General features: G+C 40.7%; 1 protein-coding gene across 6 annotated transcripts in view; it reads left to right on the forward strand.

The window, feature by feature from the left end:
• Positions 1-10,979: 10,979 nt before the first annotated feature.
• ninl (ninein-like) overlaps positions 10,980-13,245 on the forward strand; it is a 113,949-nt gene continuing 111,683 nt past the window's right edge. For all 6 annotated transcript variants that reach the window (XM_037973548.1, XM_037973553.1, XM_037973551.1 and 3 more), the window contains exon 1: positions 10,980-11,147. The gene's annotated coding sequence lies outside the window, so the exon portion shown is untranslated. The remainder of the gene's footprint in view (positions 11,148-13,245) is intronic.

A 13,245-nucleotide genomic window follows, 5' to 3' on the forward strand; every position in this document is an offset into this window, starting at 1 on the left:
GGGGGGGGGGCACAGTTCAGGAGACAGAGAGACAGAAAAAAAAGAAGCATAGGTAAACACTAAATTTAAAAAAGGCTAACACATTCAATTTTTCTACATTTATCAACATTTCGTACATAAAATTTGAGAAAAAAAACACAATTCTAAACATGGCCAGCTGTGTTTAGGATGAAATTAACAATCATTAAAAAGTCGACTATAGTGGAATGTACTGTGGCTGACAGGTGCAAACGCGCAGCAAATAGCGAAACGAGCTGCAAACACATGTATGATGCAAACTCCAAAACACGCAAACACAAAAAATAAATGCAACAGGAAAACGCTGCAAACCAGAAAAATGCTGCGAACAAAAAACAAAATACCGCAAACAAAAAATGCTGCAAGTAGTAAAAACAGCTAACTCACTCCACAAAACGGAAGTGCTCCAGACTACTAGGGGGAGTCGAACAAAAATTATAAAATAACAGCACAATTACTGCTGCTATTCTATAATATTGTAAAAGACTGCGTATTTGAAAAGAAATTAAGTATCCCGTACCTGTCAGGATCTTAGGTAAATTGTCAAAGTAGTGGAGCAGCTCAGTGACGGACAAACCCAGAAGACTCAGATAACAGTGATTTTATTTACAGTGACTAAATTACAGGAACGACTGGAACCAGGATAGTGAGAAGGTAAGTTTCCAGTGTGGGAGGTGACAAGGTGGAACGTATTTACAGGTGAAGGTGCTTCAGGTATCCGATTCCAGCCAGTTGCAGTGGGTAGCAAGGTTCTACGATCCAGATGCAGGAAAGCAGACTGGCTCAGGTAAATGACTCGGGATATCTTTACTTCTGGGGGTCCAGGCGGTAAGTGGTTAGTTAGTGGTTAGTAAGAGCTCTCTGACACAGGTTTAACTTGTGATGTGTGAAAAACAGGATGGACCTTCATGGATGCTGGTAAACTAAGTCTTACAGCAGAGGAAATAATAATACCTTCAATGTTGTAAGGACCTATATACCTGGGTGCTAGTTTTCTGGGAGTGTCTTTTATATTGATGTCCCGAGTGGACAACCATATCTGCTGGCCCACCTGATACTTGGGAGCAAAGGCCCGGTGGTGATCAGCAAACCTCTTGTTTTGCTGCGCAGTTCTTAAGAGTGCAGTCCTGGTTTGTCTCCAAACTCGATGGCAGCGGCGGAAATGAGCTTGCACTGAGGGAACCAAAATCTCAGTTTCCTGACTGGGAAACAGAGGGGGGTTATACCCTAGAGAGGCCTCAAAAGGTGAGAAACCCGTAGCAGAAGAGGTGTGACCATTATGCGCATACTCGATCCAAGGTAGGTGCTCACACTAAGAGGACGGGTTGTTATTAATAACGCAGTGCAGAGCTGACTCTAGCTCTTGGTTGCACCTCTCATTTTTATAGACTGTGGCTGGTATCCTGAAGTTAGACTGACCTTTGCTCCAAGTGCATTACAGAAAGCCTTCCAAACTTGAGAGACAAATTGAGGTCCGCGATTGGACACACTATCTAAAGGGATCCCATGGAGACGGAAAACATGGGTCACCAGGATCTGAGCTGTTTCGAAGGCGGTAGGTAACTTTACTAGTGGAATGAAATGAACGGCTTTGTAGACACAATCCACAATGTTAACTATGACAGTGTTACCTTCGGATACGGGCAGTCCAGTGATGAAGTCCAGTGATATGTGAGACCAGGGTCGAGCGGGAACAGGTAGAGGTTGTAGCAGTCTGGCCGGGGGTTGATGAAGGGCTTTGTTCCTAGCACAAACTGGACGTGCTGAGACAAATTCCTTAATGTCCGAAGAAATGGTAGGCCACCAAAAATGTCTGAACCGGTGATTGTGAACCCAATACAGAACTTTGCCAATAATGGTTTTGGGGATGAACTTCTTGCCCGATGGACCAGTTCCAGGATCTGGTTCAGTCTGTTGTGCAAGGGTGGTAGTGTTTTCAATGTCCCAGGTGAGTGAGCAGAGAAAACAGGTGGAAGGAAGTACGTTGACGTCAGTCTTGGTGGTCTCGGAGGAAGAAAACTGTCTGGAGAGAGCGTCAGGTTTTTTGTTCCTGGATGTTCCAGTTCCCGATTTCTTACATCATAATTTTGTTCTGACAGCGATAGCCATCGAGAAAAAAAAGAGCAGGGATGGACTTTATTGTCAGTAGAAGAGCGTTGAGATAAAACTGCCCCAACCCCAGTATCTGATGCGTTCACCTCCACGATGAACTGTTTCAATGGGTCAGGGTAACAGAGAATGGGTGCTGAAGAAAAAAGAGCCTTAAGCTTACCAAAAGCCGAGTCTGCCTCCAGTGTCCACAAGAAGGTGTGGAGAGTGGAGGTGAGTTGGATTAGAGGAAAAGCCACACGACTATAGTCCTTAATGAACCGCCTATAGAAGTTGGCGAAACCTAGGAAGCATTGGAGCTCTTAAGGACATGAGGGTTTGGGCCATTCAGTAACTGCACGGACCTTCTCCAGGTCGGAACAGAAACAGCCTTTCTCAAAAATGAATCCTAAAAAGGAAACAGAGGGAACAATGGAAATCGCACTTCTCTGCTTTTACGAGTAGTTTGTTCTCATACAGTCTCTGTTATACATGAGACTTGTGAGATTCCAGATTATGCGAAAAAATCAAGATGTCATCGAGATACACAAAAACAAACTCATTTAAGAAATCTCGCAAAGCATCATTGATCAGGGCTTGGAAGACGGCCTGGGTATTAGTAAGCCCAAAAGGCATAACCAGGTACTCAAAATGCCCCAAAGGAGTCTTAAATGCCGTCTTTCATTCGTCCCCCTCCCTAATCCTAACCAGATGGTAGGCATTTCGCAAGTCTAGTTTAGAGAAAACAGTAGCAGAATGGAGTCTTTCATGAATCGAGTCAATCAAGGGGAGAGGATACTTATTTTTGATAGTGATTTGGTTTTTTGCATCAATACATGGTCGGGGAGTCTTATCCTTCCTCTCAACAAAGAAGAACCCGGCACCCAGAGGCGAAGTGGAAGGTCGAATTATGCCTGATGCTAACGAGTCTTCTATGTAGACCCTCATGGCCTCCCTTTCTGGGCCAGATAGGTGGTACAGGTGGCTGGAAGGGAAGGGTGAACCAGGCAGTAGCTCGATGGCACAATCATACGGCCTATGAGGTGGAAGCGAGAGAGCTTTCTGTTTACTGAAAACGGGGGCCAAATCATGATAGGTCTGAGGTACCCCACTGAGGTCTATTTCCTCGGTCTGATTGTTAATCTGAGACCCCACAGGAGCGCTGGCCGATCTTAAGCAGTGCTGGAAAAATTACTCCAGGACTCCACCCGTCTTTCAGTCCAGTTTAATACGGGGTTATGGGCTCGTAACCATGGATAACCAAAAATTAACTGAGGTGAGGCAGAACAAGCCCACTTCATGATGATTACCGGAAACCAGCACTTGAAGATCGGGAACCTTGCGTTCAATTTGGGAGATGGTCTGTCCCGTGAGACCCACCACTGAGCGAGCCGACTCCAGAGGGATTGTGGGGATGTTGAGTTGGTCCACCAGATCTTGTGAAATTAGATTGAGCTCTGCTCAAGAATCCACCAGGACGGCAATGGGCAGCGATGTCTGTCCGGAAATAATGTTAGCAGGGAGAGAGAGTAAAGAAGCGTGGGAAAAATTAACTGAGCCCGACAAGCCTTCCCCGGTTACCGGCGGGCAGGTCTGTTTCCCCGAATCGGACACTTAGTGACAAAATGTCCTTTGTTACCACAGTAAATGCACTCCTTAGCCAGAAAACGTCTGTATTTCTTCAGGTGTAAGCCGAGTCTGGCCAACCTGCATGGGTTCGATCTCTGCCAAAGGAGGAAGTTGGTAAGGGGAGGGATTACTCTCAGTATGGGAACAGGAAGTCAAGGCATTGTGGGTAATGGAGTCTCGTTCTCTTTGTCGTTCTCTTAACCTGTTATCGATTCGAATTGACAGGGATATTAACTTGTCGAGACTACTTGGCTCATCACAGGACACTAACTGATCCTTAATGAGTTCAGACAGGGAATTTGTAAAAATACCTTTCAGCACTAATTCATCCCATCCTTCTTCCACCGCAGTAATTCGGAAATCCACCGAGTGCTCCGCAACCAATCTGCGTCCTTGACGAAGCGAGAGCAGGTGTTTGGCAGCTTCCTCTCGCTGTAAAGGGTGGTCAAAAACGCGCTGGAATTCCTGGATGAAAAATTGATTGTTTAGGGTATCCAACGAGTGAGTGGATACCCTCATGGATAGTCTAACCTCGGATTCAGGAAGAGCAGTGTGGTTTTCATCCTGGTCGTGGAACACTGGACCAGCTCTATATCCTCAGCAGGGTCCTTGAGGGTGCATGGGAGTTCGCCCAACATGTGTTTTGTAGACTTGGAGATGGCGTTTGACCATGTACCTTGGGGAATCCTGTGAGGTGTACTCCAGGAGTATGGGGTACCGAGCCCTTTGATATGAGCTGTTAGGTCCCTATATGACCGATGTCAGACCTTGGTCCGCATTGCCGGCAGTAAGTTGGACTCGTTTGCGGTGAGAGTTGGACTCTGCCAAAGTTGCGCTTTGTCACCGATTCTGTTCATAACGTACCTTTTCTTTCTTCCTCCAACTTTCTTTTGGAAAATTCCGCGTTACATCTTGACTTCCTCTTTTTACTGAGGGTCTAGTCCAATATGATCTGTTATTTGTTCGACTCCCCCTAGTGGTCTGGAGCACATCTGTTTTCTGGAGCGAGTTTGTTGTTGTTTTTACTATTTGCAGCATTTTATTTGTTTGCAGCGTTTTTCTGTTGCATCAAACATGTGTTTGCGGGTTGTTTCGCCATTTGCTGCACATTTGCACCTGTTGGCCACCGTAGGAATGAACTGAAAAAAAGCATTTTTACTTGTAATTCAAGCTACGAGCCCAAGCTAGAGAAAAAGTGGGCCGTTTAGCAACACAAAACTAAAAAAATATATACATAACTGTGGTATGTCCTTACAGTCATTGTGTTTTAAATTTAGACACATGTAATTTAGTCGATCCATCTTTATTTTTATATGGTGGTCCCCATAGCCACATAGGTGAAAAACCTCAAAAGAAATAGAAACACATCTATTACATTGTGAAATAAACAAGATAAATACATTGTGAAATAAACAAATTTCCATGCCTTTAAACTAGTTACTCCAAAAGTATAATAAATAGCAAATATTTAATAGTAAAATTCAACATCATTAAATAAATTAGCATATTTATCAACACATTTTTTTCTTCTTTTTATATATATATATTTTAGTCTAATTCTTTTTTAACTTTCTACTTTAACCAATAAACACCAAGTGTATTTTTTTCTTTCTTACTAGATTAACTTAAATAAACCCAAAACTATTAAATACAACAATCAATCAATCAGAGTCCATGTGCTGCTCCAATAAGATTCAGTAAATGAGCAACAGCATTATGAGGCTTACCGGCTGTCCTTCACAGTTTATAGAAGACTTTTGCACAGTTCTGCATTTGCATGCTACCAGCTTGCTCCACATTGGTTCAAACAGGACTGACAGGTCAGTCACACCAAAAGTACCTGTACTCTATGATTGTTAGGAGATTGAGTCCACCTGGTCCTCATCACCAACAGGCAGAGGGGAGCTGCAGAGGGGAGTGTTCAGTCCATCTGATGAGACTTTGTATTTACTTCCACAACCAGAACATAATTTCTGGTATGAAAGTGACATGGATTCCTTCAAGGAATAGTTTTTGATTTTATTAACTGAAGGGAAGAATAATATAAAGCTACATAATATATATGGGACTTGGGATACTAAAGAAAAGCAGAAACACGATTCCCAAAGGGACAGTTTTTTGTAAATAAAACAACCATACTTGCCAACCGTCCCGCATTGGGCGGGACTGTCCCGCCCAATGCGGGACTGTCCCCCCTGTCCCTTGTCCCGCATCACCCTGTGTGGGACAGCCAAAAGTCCTGCATTTGCCCCTCACACGCCACACTTTGTATTTCTCACGCAAAAAAAAAAACACACGCACACGGCCTTTTTGACACTTTTGTCACTATATTTAGCGAGTTTTCAGATCCCTCTAGCATTTTTTTAAAGCGACTAGCGTCAAATCTAGTGACTTTGGCGGCTAAATGTGAGAAAGCACTCATTCTACAGCGTACCGTGAGCCCCGCCCACTTTTCCAAACAGTGACAGCTGTCAATCTCACAGCAGAGAGGAGAGAAAGTTATATGTGGCGCACCCGCTCGAGCATGTGCGGGAGCCCGATTGTTTTCGTGTGAGTCATGTTGTCATCTGATGACAGAGAGCTAAAGATGGAGAGGCAGAAAACTGAAGAGGCAGAAACATAAAGATGCAGGCATGAAAGATGAAAGCTTTTCAATAGGAGGCTTGGAAATGTTCAGGTTATCTAAATCTACTAATACTAATAAATAACAAGTTACAGTTGTTAACTGATCAGTATTTACAATATAACAGCTGAGAGGATGGAGCGAAAGATCAAAACTTGAGAGCCCTGATCTTAAGCAACTATGATATGTGTTTAATTCAAATTAATTGATCAGAATTCAGGAAAATCATGTTGAATCTATGATGTTTGTGTGTATTTCTGGGAGTGGGTTTTTTGCATGTTTTAAAGATATGATCAGCTGATGAATAGATAAGCTGTGTCTGGCAAAACTTTTTATATACAACTGTATATATTTGGGCAGACAGACCTAAACAAAGATATTGTATTGTTCACTCTATGTTGTCCCATATTGACATTCCCAAATGTTGGCAAGTATGAAAACAACCCTAAACCACAATTCAATATGATTTTGATATTTAAACTTGTTCTTGCTCTCATTGCTGTGGTCAAAACAGACATCCATTAACTTAGAGTGTTTCATATTTTGATAAATAAACATGAAGATTAGTCAGGAAATATATATATATATATATATATATATATATATATATATATATATATATATATATATATATATATATATATATATATATAAATCTTCGGCAGTCCAAAACCTAACAATCAAAGGCTAGATATCCAACCTAAAAAAACCTCTGGTAGAGCTCTAAAGCAACAGACTTGTAGTTTTCAACAAATGACGCTACAACTGAAAGAGAAAGTTAACTTTAAACCTTTGAACTGGTTTGTAAATCATTTGAAACTGGTTATATCCCATTATTGGAGATTTTCCACCCTAAAGACAATATTTGCTTCAATGTTGGAGGGTTATAGTTAGCATTGGATGAGAGTTGAAGAAAATATATAATTTATCCACAGGAGCCTTGTTTGTCTTCTATCCAAACAGTCTTTTTTTTCTTTATTACACACCAGACTTCTGTTTTCCATATTTGTGGTTATTTAACACTAGTTAGTAAAAAAAATAGAATAATTTGACTTGAAATACACTTTCTTTTAATGTTTAACATTTAAACAAAAAACTAATATTCTTAGTTGCCTTTAAGACAAAATAAGTTGAACATCTGGTTTTAAGAGTCAAAGAACCTAATCAAAACATCTGGATAGAGGAAATAAATAAACTGACTGTCAGGCATCTTGGAAACAGAGACAAACCCAGAATGCAGACTCGTCTTTAAGAAACTAATTTATTAAAATAAAATAAACAAAAACAAAAAGACTGACATGGCAGCAAAATAAGAAACTAAGTTCACACATGAGAAAACAAAGTGTGGAGCAAAAACACGGTGCAAGACAAAACAGCAGGGAACCAAGAACAATGATCCAGCGGAGTGTGAAAGAGATGACCAGGTTTTTAAACAGGAGGTGATTGGAAAGTGGGCACAGGTGAAGCAGTTATCAAGACTTGAGGCAGGTGTAGATAGGCGTGGCAAGAAGGCAAAAGAGTGACTGGGGAGAAGTTAATAGTAACAGCAAACAAGAACAGGAAAAACTAAACTGAACAATAACTCAAACAGAAACAAGATAATAACAAAAACAATAAACCGAAACCCAAAAACCCAAATCCCCACACTGACCGAAAACATCAAATAAAATAAAACACAAAATTTATTTTTGTTTGGTCTGGTTTTCAACCAGCCTGGGCTCAAAGTTCTGAGGGGCAGCCAGAGCTCAGCTGATGACCCCTGAGGCTGGAGTAGAGGTGCTCAGGTTGTGCCCATTGAGGGTGGAGGAGAGTTTCTTAAGTTGTGCCTACTGAGGGCGGAGGTAAGGCACTTAGGTGGTGCCCACTGAGGGTGGAGGAAAGGCGCCTAAATGGTGCCCATTAAGGAAGGAGGAGAGGCACTCAGGTGGTGCCCACTGAGGACGGAAGAGAGGCGCTCAGGTGGTGGCCACTGAGGGCAGAGGAGAGGTGCTTGGTTAATGAATGATGAGGATGAAGAGATCCTCAGTTGATGGAGGACGAGGATGAAGATAGAGGAGAGGTGTTGGTTGGAGCCTTTCTAAGAAGAGGAGGGCAACTCTCACAGATCCTATCAAGCAGAAAACATGACAGACTTCAGAGCAACACATTCAGAAAACTGAACAGGAAACTGTTGTTGGAAAAGCTTATTGTAGGCCTGCAGGTAAAGGGGTGTGGCTGAAATGGGAGCAAACCTTTCTTAAAATCCAAGTCGTTTTCAGGGTCTGGCATCTTTCTTATCTTCATCTCCTCTTGTTTTTCTTGATCTCAGGTGTTTCGAGGTAGAGGAGGATGCAGACGCTGACTCTTCCTCTGAGTCACTGCTCTATGTTTTTCTGTATCTCTTCCTGCTTGAATCGTCCTCCTCCCTCTTCCTTTTCCTGGATGTCCCAGGCTGTTGGTTCGATAGTAAAGCTGGTTCTGGGATATCCTTTTCAGAGCTGCTGTCACTGTCTGAGACGTCTGCCCAGTACTCTTCATCATCTTCATCCTTCTCTGCCCTTGGCAGGATTCTTTGGACCTGAGGTTCTGGGACTATGGCCTCAGGATGTTCTGGTTGCTCCACAGGTTGATTCTCTTGGATCTCAGCGATGTTCCCTGCATCAGCAGCATTACCTTGTAGTAAAAACAAAAAATGAATCTAGAAAACTCATTATTTCCTCCTGAAGTTTATGTTCCAACATGAACTCTACTAGATCCATTATTTGGTGAAAGAGTCCGTTATATTCTTCCTGCAGGATTCTTTCTATGATTTCCTGCCGACACACAGCAGAAACATTTAGAAAATTTAGAGTTAGTCCTTTTTGACAAGTACAATTACCACTAATCAACATAACTTGCTCAACCCAGTATGTTATGTTATGTTATGTTATGTTATGTTATGTTATGTTATGTTATGTTATGTTATGTTATGTTATGTTATGTTATGTTATGTTATGTTATGTTATGTTATGTTATGTTATGTTATGTTATGTTATGTTATGTTATGTTATGTTATGTTATGTTATGTTATGTTATTTTTACAATACTGTTCAGAAGTCTTGAGTCACCCACAATTTGTTCCATTTTTTTTGGTTGAATTTTATTTAAAAAATCCCAAAGACATCACAGTTTATTATAAAACAGTATTTCAGGACCAGCAAATTGATTTCCAAGTTGGCCCCCAGTAGATTATGGACCGAAGGATGGAGCATCTCTCAGCTCTTTGTCAGGTCTATTGGATTTCTTTCTCCTTTTTCTTAAAGGTACAACTTTGATACTGTTTATATGCTGTAGATGGATTTTTAGGACTAACTCTTCTTCCTTTCTTTATTTCGCTACATTTCACATTTTTCAGTACACACATTTACAGAAACACATAAATTTACCATGTTTTCCTCATGTGATCACAAGATCCTGTTTCATGTACAAAACACATCAGAAAACAAAATATGTGGTCCACATGTTAATTTAACATGTTTTCAGAGGTGATTTTCCACACGTGAAGTTCATGTTTTCTGTTTCAAACCCACATGGGAAAGTTAACTAAACCAGTGTTTCATATACTGTATGTCACATGTCAACTGAACATGTTTTAAAAAAGTTTTTCTGTAAGGGACAGCTCAATATGCTGTCGTGGCTCGGAGTCAAGACTAAGATTAGAATAAAGTTTGAAAAGGAAACTAGAGATGGTTTAAAACTTTAGCACAGCACTGCACAGGTATTGTACACGTGTTGTGATGTCTACAGAGTTATTTTTCCCATTACCAAAGGTTTTTACTATAGTTCTCAGTATTTAATGCTGTTTAAAGCCAAATCCTGGGAGAACGTTCTGCACCAGAAACCAGAAAAAGGAAGTCCTAACTGAAGACATCGACTTGAGGGCCATCTCCTTTGTCCATTTTCACTGGAAATACAATAACATACAGCAGTTTTAGACTGATTTGATCCTAATTCTTTTTACTACAGTAAATATACTACAGAGTGTAGACCTTTAATGAACCTTTAGGATTCAACACTTTTTTAGTTATCTATTCACCTCACAGTTATCTTCCTTACGTCCATCCATCTTCTAAAAACGGGAGAAATGTGATCTCTCCTCCTAACTCTCATCAGAACTCTGACTGCAGTATTTTGGATCAACAGAAGACTTTTAAAAGAGATTTTTGGTCACTCAGATAATAAGGAAATACAATAGCCCAGCCAAGACTTGATAAATGCATGGACCAGTGTTTTTGCAAAATTTTGAGAAAAGATGTTTCTAATTTTAATGATAAAATATAAGTGATTGTGTAGATTTGTAATGAGAAATAGTTTTCAGCTGACTGATTTCAAAGAAATATTTAGGATTTATTATTAAAGCTCTTTACCGTGTTTGGTTTTACGTTTAAAACCAGCTGGTTTAGTTGATTTCTTCTGACTGATCTGACTTTATGTTTGGGATGTTTGAATATTTGTTTTCAGCAGGATTGTATGTATTACAGAGCTGATTGTGGAGATCACTCTGATCTGTGATTTCAATCCAAAATCAGTCTGATTTTACTGCAGATTTTTGTCTTCGTGTGTCTTATTGTGAAAGGGGACCGGAAGTTCCGGCTTTGCGTGTGTTAGTTTTAGGTGGTCGATTACTTCGGTCTCAGTCGTTGTCGGTCTGGTGTTCCGTTAGCTTGGGTGCGTGTCGGTCTGGTTCTGCGGGAGCTTATTTATGGAGGAACCGTGAAGTTTTACCGGAGAGGAGAGAACCGGAGGAGAGAACCGGAGAACTTTTCTCCCGGTGAGTAACCCGGTGTTACCGGATACCCAAGGCTCCACGTGTTCCAGAGACTGTCGGTCCACAACAAACTATTTATCGATTCTGCTTCAAAGCTTTCTCTGTAGTTTTCCCTCATTTTGTTCCTGCGACTCGTGCCTACGTTCCCATGGTGAAGCTTCTCCGGCCCCCGAGAGTCTCCGACTAGAACCGAGAGACTCCGAACAGAGCCGAAAGCTTCTCCAAACAAAGCCGAGAGTCTCCGAACAGAACCAATAACTTTTACGGAAACACCCGAATCTACCGCGTAATGAAGCCTATCAGTTAGAGCAGGGTGTGCTACAGGTGGCTGTTTGTAGCTTTTACCAGAAATTAACCAAATTCATATCTGCAGAAGATAAGACTAGTTTCTGCATTTTTCTTATAATTCTCTCTAAAAATGTGAGCGAAATGTCATAAACAGAATGACACTAATAACACAAGCAGACCGTAGTTTGAGCTCACTTGTTAGCCGGTTAGACACTTAAATAACTTAACTTTCAGCCAGTCAGAGGGGTCCTTCTCTGAAATCCACCATAAATTTAAAAGCCTAGCTTACCTTGAAGGAATCCCTATCGCCTGCTGTCTTTCATGCCACAGTTTCAGACTCGGATCATCTTATTATGGGAAATTATGGAGTTGTAGCTCTTTTGGACAAACCTTGAAAACAGCGTCATGTGTGACCTTATGTCATATTGTGAGATGTCACTCTTGGAGTGTATGTTGAGAATGACTCTCAGCTACTACTACATCAGGCTTTTGCTCAATATCTATAAAACTGACTGAGTCATAGGCATTTTGTGTTTTTAAGGTCAGTTGGTTGTGGTGGCCATCTTGAAGTAAGTTGACTCCAAAAGTTAATAAGTTGTAGAGGCATGTTCTGTACGTTTAATTAAAATTTGTCCAGTGGTTCATGACATATTTTTGTAACAGACAGACATGTGAACACACACACACACACACACACAAGTGGTCTAAAACACTATTACCTGCCTTTGCATTTCAGCTGCAGGTGATAAACATTTGTGATAGGGTCAAGGTGAGCTGCTATGGGGAAAGACACACATGGTAATTTATGTTGTATAGTGTTGCCAATTGCCTTGTTTTTTTGTGCCATCTGTTAGCACCTTGGTCCAGGATGAACAATGTTTTGTTTCACTGTGTGCTGTACACACTGTATATGGCTGAAATGCCAATAAAATCTACTTGAACTTGAACAAGTGTCCTAGATGACCCTGAAATCAGATGTGGTGACACAGTAGCATTTCAGAAGTTTGCTCTCCAGGTACTGTTCTAGCCCCATTGGGCTTGTTTCAGACTTAGAGTCTGGAAGGGGAAGTGGAACTGAACTGTGGCTATCATGTAACTTGACTACTACGGGGGTTCAAAAGTTTGAAGTAGGAGGCTATTTAGAAAATGCAGGTAGCTGACTGAAGCACCAAAGGCGCGAAGAAACCAACCATGGGGGGGTCTGGGCAACATCAGAAATGCATTTTCCTGGCAAGGCTGGGAGGTTGTTTGAAGAGACCAAAATCTGCAGTTTTTGAGGACAATTTGTGAGAATTTTTGGGTTTTTTAAAGGACTGGGAGAGTTTTCAGAAAATCAGATGAAGAATTCATTCAGCCAAGACAAGGAACGATCTCCCACACTGTAAAAATAATTAGGGGAGTTTAACTTAAAAATTTAAGTTAAATTGCTGCCTTAAAATTATAAGTGAACTTAACTTAAGAAGCAGCTTTTTTACAAATTTTAAATGAAAGTTATAAAAGCTGTCCAATTGATGATAATTTATTGTTTCAACTTGATACTATGAGTTGAAATGACTCACCATAGAACATTATTCCTTCCAATAAATTAATTACTCTTGTCAAGGAAACTTACAATTATATACTGTAAGAACTCACATTTGTGAGTCCACTCAGTTGTCTAATTAATTACTATTTGTTGTTTGAACTTGATATCCTAAGTTAAAACAACTCACAAAGTTACATTATCCATTCAAGAAAACTAGCTCCTTATTGTCAAAGTAACATACACTTATACATCCTTTCAACTCACATTTTAAAATTAAAATAACTAACT

The sequence above is a fragment of the Kryptolebias marmoratus genome, linkage group LG22, assembly GCF_001649575.2.
Source record: "Kryptolebias marmoratus isolate JLee-2015 linkage group LG22, ASM164957v2, whole genome shotgun sequence".
NCBI classification, from domain to species: Eukaryota; Metazoa; Chordata; class Actinopteri; order Cyprinodontiformes; family Rivulidae; genus Kryptolebias; species Kryptolebias marmoratus.